Raw genomic sequence first — 13,312 nt, 5'->3', positions numbered from 1 at the left:
TGTGTGTGTGGGGGGGGGGGGGTAAGGGGGCAATTTGGGGCTGCTCTCTGGGGCCCCGTGCAGGATAAAATACTAGTAACTGGCTTTGGTATTTTGGATTTCTCTGATGGGTAGGCCTACTACTCCTATTGCAAAAGAAATTAGCAGCCCGACCCTTTTCAGCTGAATGAAACTATTGTGTGTGTGTGTGTGTGTGTAGGGGGGGGGGGCACTTTGGGGCTACTGTCTGGGGCCCCGTACAGGATAAAATAGCTGGTTTTGGTGTTTTGGATATATCTGATGGGTACTACTTCCATTGGAAAAGAAATTAGCCGTTACTCTTATCAGCTGAATAAAGTCAATGTGTGTACTAGTGTGTGTGTGTGTGTGTGTGTGTTTAAAAAAGTACGTAGGGACTAAATATAGGGGGTGGGGCACTTTGGGGCTACTGTCTGGGACCCCGTGCAGGATAAAATAGCTGGCTTTGGTGTTTTGGATATCTCTGATTGGTACTCCTTCCATTGCAAAAGAAATTAGCCGTGACTCTTTTCAGCTGAATAAAATCAATGTTTGTGTGTGTTTGTACGTAGGGCCTATAGGGGTTGGGCACTTTGGGGCTACTGTCTGGGGCCCCGTACAGGATGAAATAGCTGGCATTGCTGTTTTCATGATAAGTACACCCAAAGGAACAATACCACCAACTTTTGTCCGTGACCCCCTTCGGCTGAATAAATCCATTTTCGGGGCCTCTTTTTGTGGCCCCTAGGCTTACGGTACAGGATGTGACTTGCCAGCAATTCATTTTATTGACCCTTGATGGCCACATCCTTTATGATGAGACCATCAAAAAGTGTGACCCTTTTCAGCTGAATAAATCCTCTGGGCCCCCGGTCTATATATAGAGAAGGCTTTTTATAGGGGCCTATACATATATACACTTAGTAATCCAATGCTTTCTTTTTAAAACGGTATTCTCACTGTTTCATCGAATCTATGACATGTGTTTGTAACTTGCTTGGTTATTTAATTCATTTTTTTCTTCACTTGTTCGAGAAATAGAAAATTTACATAGCTCTTCGCATTACGAACGAAGGAAGTTTGAAGTTTGAAGTTTGAAGTTTATTTGAACAATTTCTAGCGACCCCTTTCTGAGTATGAGAAATTTACAATGCCTTTGTAATAGTAAAATACAAAAAACATGATGATAACAGTACAAATATAATAATCATAAAGTGCATTGAAAACACGATGCAAAGGGATGCCTGACACAAAAAGGACATCAAGGTACCCATGTACACCACCCACATGTGTGTATATACTTTAGCATACATAAAAATGTATTCATATAATTATGCATGTACACACAAACAACAAAATTTCCAGGTCCAGAAGACATCGCTGTAACAAGCTACCACTGTAGTTCTGTAGTGTGCCACATTTTAAACAGTCGTGTAAAAATAAAAGGTGGTGAGTACAATCATGCATCAGGATTGAACTTTGAACTCCCAGTATTGGCAATGTCGACTGTACAGTCTCCTTTATTCACGCAATTCTACGCTATTTTATGAATTTCACTACAAAACTTACATACCTTAGCCATACCTTTTCTGCAACATTGTTGAATGTTTTCTAAAGTAGATTTTAATTCATCTGATACAAATCCATATCCTTATTATCCATGTATACTAATAGACAACAATATATGTATACAAACAACTGGCTCACGCATAAAGGTGCCAGCGCGCTCGGGTATACACTGCACTATTCGATGCCTAGCGTCGTAGCAATACTGAGTACACAATGCCATGTACACGTATGGGCTTACCTGTAACATGGTTAGGTAGTAAGCGGGTAGGGGTACTGTACAAAGATCTTTAGTTTCTGATTACACTGTACACGCGAACAAGAGCATTTGATCAGCGCTAAGCAGAGATAAGAGGGGAGTGTATCGTCACCATGATGAACGATGAAGTGGTAAGAACACCCAGTGAATTTATGGTTTAAATATGTAGAATCTTGTTCTTGATAATCGGGAATGAGCGCTCTTAATGTAAATGGGCAGTCAATCCTCATTTATTATAACTTAATATAAGATGTGAAAATCGCTGGTGGGACCGGTGGGTGTAGTATAACAGTGACATCAGTGTAAACAGTGTGAGTAAACGTACACTACATTATTGTCCAGTAAATTTACTGTAGCCTGCAGTTATGTTCTGTCTAAACTGTTGAACCCTAGGCCCTACTGGTATGGAGGTAGTTTTAGACGTCGACTGTACATGACTAAGCGAGGTAACACTTTTGTTGTAACTAGTATTACTGTAATGTAGTTCTGTGTAATGCGGGGATGTGTACAGGTGGATGTAGCATGATACAAATTCTGTTCTGCTCTTGCCTCTGAGCTCTGGATAGACAGGTAATTTACAAATTACATGTATGATGGGGGGGGGGGGGGGGGTTGTGTTTCCGGACACTTAAGTTTGTGCATGAAAACTTACCTATTTTACATAGAATATGCACCCTTTTCTACCTCAAAGACTTGATCATATAGACTCCTCATATAGGACCTATACTAGACAACTTACTCTGAAAATAGCGTGAGAATTAACCTGCTAAATCGTTGGATTTTCCCCTTCAAAGTGACTCCATGTACAAATGTATCAAAGACAGTTGTGCACGCGTTGATTTTGTATGGGAAATAGATGGGGAGCGAGCGTGCACGGTGTTTACATTCTCGCCGTACGATCGACGCTATCGAACATTCAGTCGAACTGGCCTAATGACGTGTGTATATTATAACTCGTAACACCTTGTGAGACTTTCACTTCTGATATACCGGCAGCGAGAACGACACGCATCGCAGCTAGCGAGAGGTATAAATTACATACATTAGCAAGAAAATACATTTTTTAGGTGAAAAAATGAAAGAATTATTATATTTTATAAAATTATGAGACGGTTGCTTACATTTTTGCGTCGCATCTTGTAGATCTATCCATGAGAATTCCATTCCCAGGGTTGGTTTTATTCCTGGGTGCGTCATTTTCATTACAGACGCACTGGAATACACGCACTTACAATACGCATCCGGTCCCACAACCTGTCCGGTCCCACAATGCTTGGTGGTACATTCCATGTTGTAGATAAGGGCTAGTAGGCCTACTTGTAGAGGAGCATATATAGGCCTAGTACTTTCAACCAACCTGTCGTCGCGTCATGCCCGTCCCATCGGGTATCCCAGGATCCAGATCCCATGTAACAAATGTAGATCCATTAAAGTGACCACTTGGTAGAACCTTTAACGTTTCTAAAAATTAGATCTACTGTAAAACTAGTAAAAGTGGAAATTTTTAGGCATTTCGCGCAACCAGAAGCTAGAGCGAAAATAAAAGTATGGGAATATTTTTGCGTGCCATATGTTCCAGTAGTTGATGTCTCGATTCCATGGAATTAAAGACACGTGAAACTCTTTTTAAATCTTACCCAGCCAAGCGCGAAAAATTAGTCGCGTGAAAATATCCACTTTTACAGTACCGTATTCAAAACATCTAGGAATCTATCATGCACAAATGAATAAATATTACCTCCGCCAAGCCTATGGAAAGAGGTTATGTTTTTGTCGGCATTGGTTTGCTTTTTTTGATTGTCTGAGTGCAAAATAAATCAAAAAGTTGTGAACAGATCTGGATGAAACTTAACACTTATGCCATGGTATAAACCCATGGTATAAACCCCCTGCGTGCCACATTATTCTGAGACACCAACGTTGTCATGCTTTGGGAAGACATTCTGTTTTTCAAATTTATATTTGCACACAAAATAGTGACAGAAAGTTAGAATTTACACGCAAGTTCAGTAAGGAACATGGCTTGCTAGTCAATCACCATATAAAATGCAAACTATGTGAGAGGAACGAAATCGCGAGAAACACTTTTATTGTATTGTGGCCTTTGGCAATTTATCGATTGGTTTGGGCGGGTCTGTGCATTTGAGCAGAATAATACGTGAAGTTGGCATGCCGTCGACTGAGTCGGAGTGCGAACGTGGCACATAAAGAGTTAATAATACTGCTCAGGAAAGGTTGAGAATGACACAAGGAACAGATGGTACGGGTAGTGATCCAGGAATTTTTACAGATTTTATGAAGGATTTTTGATATTTTGGCAGGTAGATGTAAGGTCAGTGAACTTGAGAGTTCATTGTTTCACTCAGGTTTTTTTAGATGGACTGTATTCCTAATGAATGATGTAACCAAAGGCTTCTCGGGAAATCGGGCTATTTTCAGCATGCATGAATATATGATTACGTATTGCAAATGGGTGGAAATCTGACCTTTATGTGGAAGTGAGCTGCATGGTGGACGAGGCCTGTGCTCTCAGAGTGCTTCTATAGTCAAATACTTCTTTCTTGGGCCCGTATGGTATGTGTGTGTGTGTGGTGTGTGTGTGTGTTGCCTGTGGGGGGGGGGGGGAGGGATCAAATTTGATTGTCCTAATCCCACTACACTTGTATTTACTGTATTATATTTTAGCTTTGGTATTGAACTTTGACCTTGGTCCTTGTGACACAATGTGACCTTACACAAGAAATATATGCAAGTGAATGCCAGGGCCCCATTTGATTAAAAAGTTGATATGATAGCAACTCTTACTGGCCTGGCAATTGTTATGGTAATGGCAAGAATCCAGCTTCCTGATTGGCTGTTGCTTTTGGAAGTTGCCATTCCAGCAAGAGTTGCTATCCTAACATCTTTTATGAAATGGGACCCAGGACCCCATTTCATAAAAAAAGTGATATGATAACCATTCTTGCTGGAATGGCAATTTGCCATAGTACTTACATATATGTAGTAGTGATGAGAATCCAACCTCGTGATTAGCTGTTGCTGTGAAGTTGCCATTCCACCAAGAGTTGCTATGAAACCTGCTGTTTCACCTTTTTTTTTTTTGTCAGGGTATTTTCTTGAAACTTAGTGTATACATACGTACATATACAAGTACATTGTATACTACCCAATCAAGATTCTCTTGAGAGAGTTTTTGGTCATGAGGTCCAAGGTCCAAGGTCAAGTTAAAATGTTGAAATTTCACTTTTTTTTGGTCAGGGGTCAAAGGTCAAGATCAACTCCTTAAAATATTACCGGTACTTTTCCCCTCATATTTTGTGCAATGCCTGCAGGATTTTTCTTGAAACTTGGTATGTACTTGTGTATTACCCAATAGAGATTCTCTGAGAAGTTGTTTGTTTGTTTGTTTTTTGCCAAAAAGGTCAAAGGTCAAAAGATCAAAGGCCAAGTGAAAGTGCTAAATTTCACTTCTTCCTCCATATCTTGGAAGTGGCTCAAGGTATCATCATGAAACTTTATTACATATTTATGCATATACTTCCTGACAGTGATTCTCTTGGAAATCTTAGGGTCATAGGGTCAAGGGTCAAAGGCCAGGTTAAAATGCTAGCAATTGACTACAACTGTATTTAATACTGAAATTACACTTCCTTTTCTCTGTACCTTGAAATTTACTCAATGCATAAACTTATAAAAGGATCAGGGGGTGTTTCATCAACGCATGTCAGCGCCGACAGTTGTCGGTGCTGACCAATTTCAGCAAAATCCTTGGTTTTGATTGGCTGAGATGCTCTGATCACTGACTGTTACTATGGTGATTCAAGTTGTCAGCGCCGACAAACGTTGATGAAACACCCCCCAGAAGTCAAGTCAAAATCCTCAAATCCCCAACATGCACTCTTAGAAATATAGCCATTCATCCAATTAAATCTAGTCCAAGGTAAGTGAACATTCAACACATTTGTGAAAAACGTGTCATTTGAATATTTTGCCAATTATGTCAAAACTGTCATCACATGTTGTCAAGACGTACCATTGACTTATATAATAGGAGAATCATGCATTATGGAGGAGGCAGTTGCCATACCAACATTTCTAGTTTTCAAACTGCATAGTCAAACTTTCTATACAGTGTACTTGGCAGATATTTTTACTAGTGTGATGGAATATATGCAAATGGACACCATGCCCCCAGCTCTCAAAGCTGCCCCCACCATGTTTGCAATGTTCTGAGGTACAATAATTGTTTTAGAGTCTGCAAGAATGCATGGAAGGTGAACTTGTGATACTCTGGTGAGTGAGAGACCTTCAGGTTTCTTTTTTTTTATACATTAGCTTTAATAGACAGTTTACAGGTATATTAGGAGTCTAATAACTTGCTGTGTGAGTCTTTTTCAAATCTTACTCATGATCACATAAAAACTAATTTTGCAAACAGAAATACATTGTATGTTACAGGCACATACATGACACATGACACTTAAAAACATGCCAACATAAATGAAATGTCAAATTACCAAAATTGTACTTCACGCCCCGCACAGCACAGCCCTCACCTCAGCATACTTTAATAATGTAGTTTGTTTATGTTACATTCATTAAAAAAAAACCTCTTGAAAACAAATAAAACAAAAACTATTTTTAGTTTCCCCCTCTTTATGCCTCTGCCACGAAGTGTGGTGCCGGAGGCATTATGTTCTTGGGTTGTCTGTCCGTCCTTAGGTCTATGCGTAATGAATTTTGTGGACAGCGTAACTAAAAAACCGTTTAAGGTATCCTAAATGAGACTTGGTATGTACATGTATATACAGTGTATGCATGAGTGGGCAAAGTTGTGCCTATTGACTTTTGGGCACACATGGTCAAGGTCAAAGGTCAAAAGGTGGAGGTCAAATGTTCTAAATTTCACTATTTCCCTCATATCTATGCAATGTCTGGAGTTTTCTTTTTTGAAACTTGGTGTATACATGAAATACCAAATAAGAATTCTCCTGAGAGAGTTTCGAGTCATAAGGTCAAAGGTGAGAGGTCATTGTGAAAAAATGTTAAAATTTCACTTTTTTTCTCCATATCTTGGAAATGGTTCAAGCTATCTTCATGGAACTTAAGGACTTTTTACACTTGTGTTTCTTAACCCCGGACTTTCTCTGACCCAGGACTATCGTTAGTCCGTACCAATTTTTTCAGCTTTTTACACTCGCCGATTAGTCCCGTACTATCTCTTGTCCAGGGCTAAGGAGAAAACTGACCTTTTTACACTCGTATTTCTTAGCCCCGGACTTTCCAAACCACATGAATATTCATAATTACGCTGTGTACTGTACACGTACACGCACGCACCGGCAGCACTTGATTACCTCGTTTCTGATTGGTCAGTGAGGGTCGGACTTCGTCTCCGTCGCTTAGCCCAGGATTATTTTTTCGTTCTGTTTACACTCAATTGCTTGGCACCGCAATTGCGGTGCTAACCCCTGCTATTTTGCAGGGCCAGATAGTACGGTACTATCGGTGGGGCTAGCCCACTTTGGCAAAAACGAGTGTAAACAGAAAGTGGGCTAAGGATAGTCCCGTACCAACGGTGGGGCTAAGGCCCCCCCTTAGCCCCACCGTTGGTCCGGGGCTAAGCAAAAATTTACAAGTGTAAAAAGCCCTTTAGTCCATATATATATGCATTTACTGACTAGCAGTGATTATCTAGGGAATGTGAGGGTCATGGGTCAAAGGTCAACTCCCCATAATTTTACTTTTTCCCTTGATTTAAATGCAGTACTTGCCAGATTTTTCTTGAAACTATATGTGCGGCGCTCCGACAAAATGAGTCATAAGTTGCACGAGGACTTTTCCCGTAATGAGCCGAAAATGAAGGGGAAGCACTACTCGGGTCGAAATTTTTTTATGACGGATTTTGATTCCTTGACGTTTTATCTATTTGTACAGAAAATTTCAGCGTGTAAAAATGAGGACAAGTGTCCCAAATCACAGTTTTTCTGAGACAATTTTTTCGGTTACATTTTTTTCGAACGCTCGCCTTTGCGTTGCGTTTCGCACCTATTGTTCTTGCCCGATTGAGACTCCGCCTCCGTTGCTAGGGCGTATGCTAATGAAGCATTGCTCTTGACCCCATTGAAGACAAAACAAAGCATGGTGCGGCGGCGAGGGCTTAATTACGCAATAACAGTGAGCTGACCAAGGCTATCGATTGCATGACCAGCGAGTTGCATTTGATACATGCACCACATTTCATGAAGTGGTGATTGAAATGGCGCTGAAAAAAATGATTCTAACGAATGATCACGCAAAATTTATGATACTTTATCAATGAGCTAATACATGATCACATATATCGAACTTGAAACCTTTCTATGTGTGTGTGTGTACATGTACTTTTACTACTTTTATTGGCCTCATTAATGAATTCATTCAAATAATTATGTATAACTGTCGTTCCCTGGTATGTGACTTGCTGTTTAAAGTTCGTCTTTGGAGATATAGCATGGCCTAAGTTGTCTTTATAAAGTCGACAATTCTCATGATAATTTAAGCCAAATGTGTGTAATGCGTAATTTTATTTCCCCGGTTAATACAACTTATTGCCCTATTTTCTTATGATGGTTTGGGCTGCAACGGCATGGAGAGAAATCGGACGACAAACATTATCAAAGCCCAAATAGCTCATGTTCCCTTTGGAGGATATTCTGACTCTAGACTTGTCATTTGTGTATTTTTTAGAAGTAGGACCTATTTGAGAAAGTGACAGAAAGCTGTGTCGCTACTCAAAAGTGTGTTTCTTCATTTTCTTTTTTAATCAGAATGTGTGTAATGATAGCTGTTTGTCGTGTCTTACGTGTAGCTGACATGTGAGAGGTCAAGTCTGCAAAGAATTTGGCGAACAGCTTTGCGAAGTAGCAGCGCTAATTGCCTTTTGAATTGTGTATTCTGAGGAATTCCGAATGAAAGAACTCGGACGACACTGTTCACGCCTTGTATCCGAGTAAACCCGGCATCAACGAAGCCTTGAACAATGAAAGGTAACTTCCTGCTATCAAGGGGTGGATAACTTACTTTATCTCCTAAAAGCTATCGTTACTACAATGTATCTTAAAACGTGAATTTTATGAAAGGTTGAAAGTGATCGCGGAATCAGTTCTTCTGCATGACACAAGGCTTTTATAATAGCATACCAAGCTTTAAATCGTTTACCTGTATAGAAAGGGCGGGAATAACACTTATCGCAATCATCCGGATTTGAGAGTGATACACTCTACTATTTTTCTTCATCTTTCCCCCGACAAAGACCATGGTAATTCAAAACAAACAAGCAAACAAACAAACAAACAAACAGTTGCATTATATCAGAACGTACAGAATTATTGTGGTTCATGCATAGGTCATCTTTTGATGTATAGTAGTCATTTGTTGTCGTTTTTATAGCGTGTCCTAATAAATGCCTTTAGCGAAAACCCAACACAACTTTTATCAAGGAGGGAAGGGAACTGAAATTTAAATATAACATAGTTTATAGAAATCAGACAGGTAAATAAGGCAATCATATACATCCGCATGGCCGATTGTAATCTCTTACTTTGACTATTAAACATGATCGTCTGCATTTGCGTGCTTTTTCTAATTTCTTGAACTTTGCCTCATTTTCTCTTTTTTTTTTAAAGAATTGCTCGCAACGTTGAAAAATCGTAACGCAGTCCGCTTTCCCACAATTAAATGTTCCATTTGATTCGTCACTTATTGTTGGTCGGGTGACGCCAAATGTTGGAAACTCGAGCGATGATACACAGCATTTTGTTTGTTTGTTTTCGTCTCATTGCTCAAACAAATTTTGACTACGATTACAGAGGTATCATCTACGAGACTTATCTGATGGTTTTTAATACAGAAATGATCATCAATCAGCAAGGATTAATCAACAAGTCATGAATTCACTTTACCCATCATGTCTAATCGAACTACGACATTGTTGAGGTAACCGCGCCTTTTTATTCTCATAGTTCAAACTAATTCTTGGCATAATCCAAACAAATAATTCTTTATATAATTTCTCAAAATACTCAAAAGATGGCCATAGTCAAAACTTTCTACAAGGATTGCATACGGCAATCTTTAGTGGCCTGAACAAGTTTTCTAGAGCTATAGTTCCCCCTATGACGATGATTTCGTTTGCGTTTCGAACTTGTACCGAACTGCTTTCAAAACAGCTATTACCTTTATAGTTTGATTAATGAACCAGTCTTTTGAATTCATAACCAACATTCGTAATCGTAACCATACAGTTTACCATAATACTGTCAATAACAGTTGGAAATGTAAATGCTATAATAATAGCATGAAATAAATGAGTAACGATTATCTTCATACATTCTAATTCCTAAGTGATGCCGCTGCGATAATGACACATGGTTTGACTACTGCTTCAAGCAAATAAAAGGAAAAAGGAATGGGATATACTTCTAATGATGATACCACCCCGTACAATGCATTCCACTGTATTTGGTAACATTTGGTTACGCTTCTGTGCACTTTACGTACGGAAAATAAAAGGCAGATCGATTCCATTAACATGCTAACACACAACGCATTCAAAATGTTGTTTTTTTTTTAAATACACCGTGTATAATGTAATGTTTTAGTATACGTTTTGAAACTTTGAATTTGCGAGTCCTTTGTAAAGTTATAAGGGTTGTTACATTATCAAGCAAAAGGGATTCGGATTTGCTCAGAAGACTAAAAATGCTTTGTATGGCGATCGCTCGCAACAGAGACAATCCGCTTCAGTAGACATTTTGTACAATGTAATTCTGTTTTCATAAAATGAAAGAGAAACGTAAAGAAGTCAACTTTTTAACTTCATTTAGCTTTCTCACCAATTGAACTTGATTTGATCTGCCATGCATGATATCGCTGTATGTTCTATTAATTCTGTCAAATTATTTGATTGGCGTGCTTGTTTTTTTATGCGGACTATTACAGGTAAGTATAGTCACTAATTCATTGAAGATCATAATATTTGTACGATTATGGCGTGTTAGTTTTGTATTTTCATTTTTATGATAATATCACGTGTGTTTCTGATTCTGACCACGAAAATATGGCGACTATTTAAATGCGGAGTATGTATTGGAAAACTAATGTCTCCTGCCAGTATAGACAAACTAATTTCTAGTCTATCCCCGCTTGAAATGGAATAAAAAAAAAAAAAAAAAAAACGAAGTTCGACTTTCAGCAGATTTCAACCGTTTTGTATAGTGCCTGATACAATAATGATTGTATCTCATGGTAGAAAACTAGTCTCCTTGCCTGAATTTTAGCTGCTTCCTTTTCAAGCTTGCGGGAAAGAAATAGCTGAACATCAATCGCAATCATATGGAAAGGCACATCCTTAAAAATAAACACAGGAGTACTGAGACATACTACTAAATAAAAACAGGCCTTTTATCACTATTGACAACGTATGACGTTGAAATGTTTGTTTGTTTGTTTGTTTGTTTGTTTTTTTTTGGGGGGGGGGGTAATACAATTGATTATTTTCAAGGTTCGTTAATCATACAATGAAATATGGTTCGCTATTAGCTTAGGTTCGTTAAAAAACAACAAACAAACACACACATTAAATGCGGTTCCTTTACCCGAAAGTAATCAAGCAATCATTTATTTTAGTAAGGTTTGTGAATACGAAACGAAATGAGGAAGGCCTAAGTATTAATTTAGAATATATGTCAGTATAATTATCTATACTCAACTTCACAAATGCAGAGAGATTGTAACTGTAAATGTGATGTTTAAAAAAAAAAGATAAGCTTAAGCTACAAGTTAACGAGTCTTTAGATGCTATGGTATTACAAAAGTGACCGAGAATAGGAAGTATATTCATGATACAGTCATAATTATAAACCCAACGTGAAGCTGTCAGGCCTACATCAACCTTTGCTTCTGATACGTATAGTACGTGCAACATTGGCAAGCTTGATAAGCGATAATTCTGTGGACGCAACGCCTATAAAGGATATGTGCCTAATATGGCGGGAATTCAGAATGTTACGGCTGTATACAGCTGCGGCAGAACAGACGCGAAAGCAGTCTTTGATGTTCTGCAACATTACGACCATGTGCGTAATTTGAGGGTTTTTAGTACACGCAAAGAATACAATCTCAAAAGGCCACTATCGTTAATTAACTTCATTTTAAACCCCCGCCTACAATGGGTTCTCAGGTTCTATCTAGGTATTGGTACTTGCTAAACGCATCCTCTTTAGTTTCCATTGACAACAACTACACTTGTACATGGGAGGAGAATGGAAGCAATCCACGCCCTCGCTAAAAGACGCTTCTCGTAAGACGCATTGCGTGCCCGCCTACAATAGGTTCTCAGGTTCTATTTAGGTATTGGTACGATACTTGCTAAACGCATCCTCTATAGTTTCCATTGACAACAACATGGGAGGAGAATGGAAGCGATCAACGCTCTCGCTATGGACGCTTTTCGTAAAACGCATTGCGTGCCTTTTTTCTTTCTACTGTTTCCTATTGTTTGTGAGTTAAAAACTTGCGGCAAACTACACCGCAGCCTACACACAACGCGTACCGACTCATTCATGCGGCGGCAGCGGCACGGACACAAACGCACCGAAGTGTACATCGGACGACCGTATTGGTCAGAATCGTTAATGATAGACCTGTCCTGCGATTGGTTAATTATCTTACACACCCAAGCTATCGCCTTTAATATACGGTAGTGCGTGCGATGGAGCGTAAATGCCGTCGCTAAGCAGGACTGTTGTATTGTTTCGTCCAGCGAAAGAAATAGGTTGTGAGCTTGAACCTAACCTGAACTTTGAGAGCGATTTTCTCTGTTATTTAGAAAAAGGACTGACATCGTAAGCGTAGTTAATATTCGTTTTTATGATCTACAGGGATGTCGAAATGAGTTGTATTACATATCAGTGTAAAGCTTAAAGTCTGTAGAATTCACATATAGGCATAACTACGATTTCATTTTTTGCGACTTTTGACTCATTCCGACGGAGCGCCACACATATTCATATACAATGTATAACCCAATAGAGATTCTCTGGGAAGTTTCTTGCCCAAAGATCAGAGGTCAAGTGAAAGTGCTAAATTTCATTTCTTTTTCACATATCTGGAAAGTTACTCAAGGTATCATCATGAAACTTAGTGCATATCTACACAGATGCATGTTCTACCTGACAGTGATTCTGTCGGGAATTTTAGGGTCATAGGGTCAAAGGTCCAGGGTCAAAGGCCAAGTTAAAATGCAAAAATTTTATGATATGATAGTAAAATTACACTTTTTCTCCATACCTTGAAAGTTAATAAATGCATAGACTTATAAAAAAAAAAAAGAGTCAAAAGTGAAGTAAAAATCCTCAATCCCCAAATACCTGGGCTCTTCTTAGGCAGTATAGCCATACATCCAAATATAAAGTTTTGGTATTACCTCAAAAGTTTCCCTGAATTTCC

General features: G+C 38.9%; 1 protein-coding gene across 1 annotated transcript in view; it reads left to right on the top strand.

The window, feature by feature from the left end:
• The first annotated feature begins 1,910 nt into the window (after nt 1-1,910).
• Nucleotides 1,911-13,312, top strand: part of LOC140228366 (uncharacterized) — a 114,511-nt gene continuing 103,109 nt past the window's right edge. Inside the window, exon 1 of the mRNA XM_072308591.1 lies at nt 1,911-1,953. The gene's annotated coding sequence lies outside the window, so the exon portion shown is untranslated. The remainder of the gene's footprint in view (nt 1,954-13,312) is intronic.

The sequence above is a fragment of the Diadema setosum genome, chromosome 5 (genome assembly GCF_964275005.1).
Source record: "Diadema setosum chromosome 5, eeDiaSeto1, whole genome shotgun sequence".
Lineage (NCBI taxonomy): Eukaryota > Metazoa > Echinodermata > Echinoidea > Diadematoida > Diadematidae > Diadema > Diadema setosum.
Note: the sequence above shows the minus strand (reverse complement) of the source record. Positions and strands in the feature narration are given on the sequence as shown.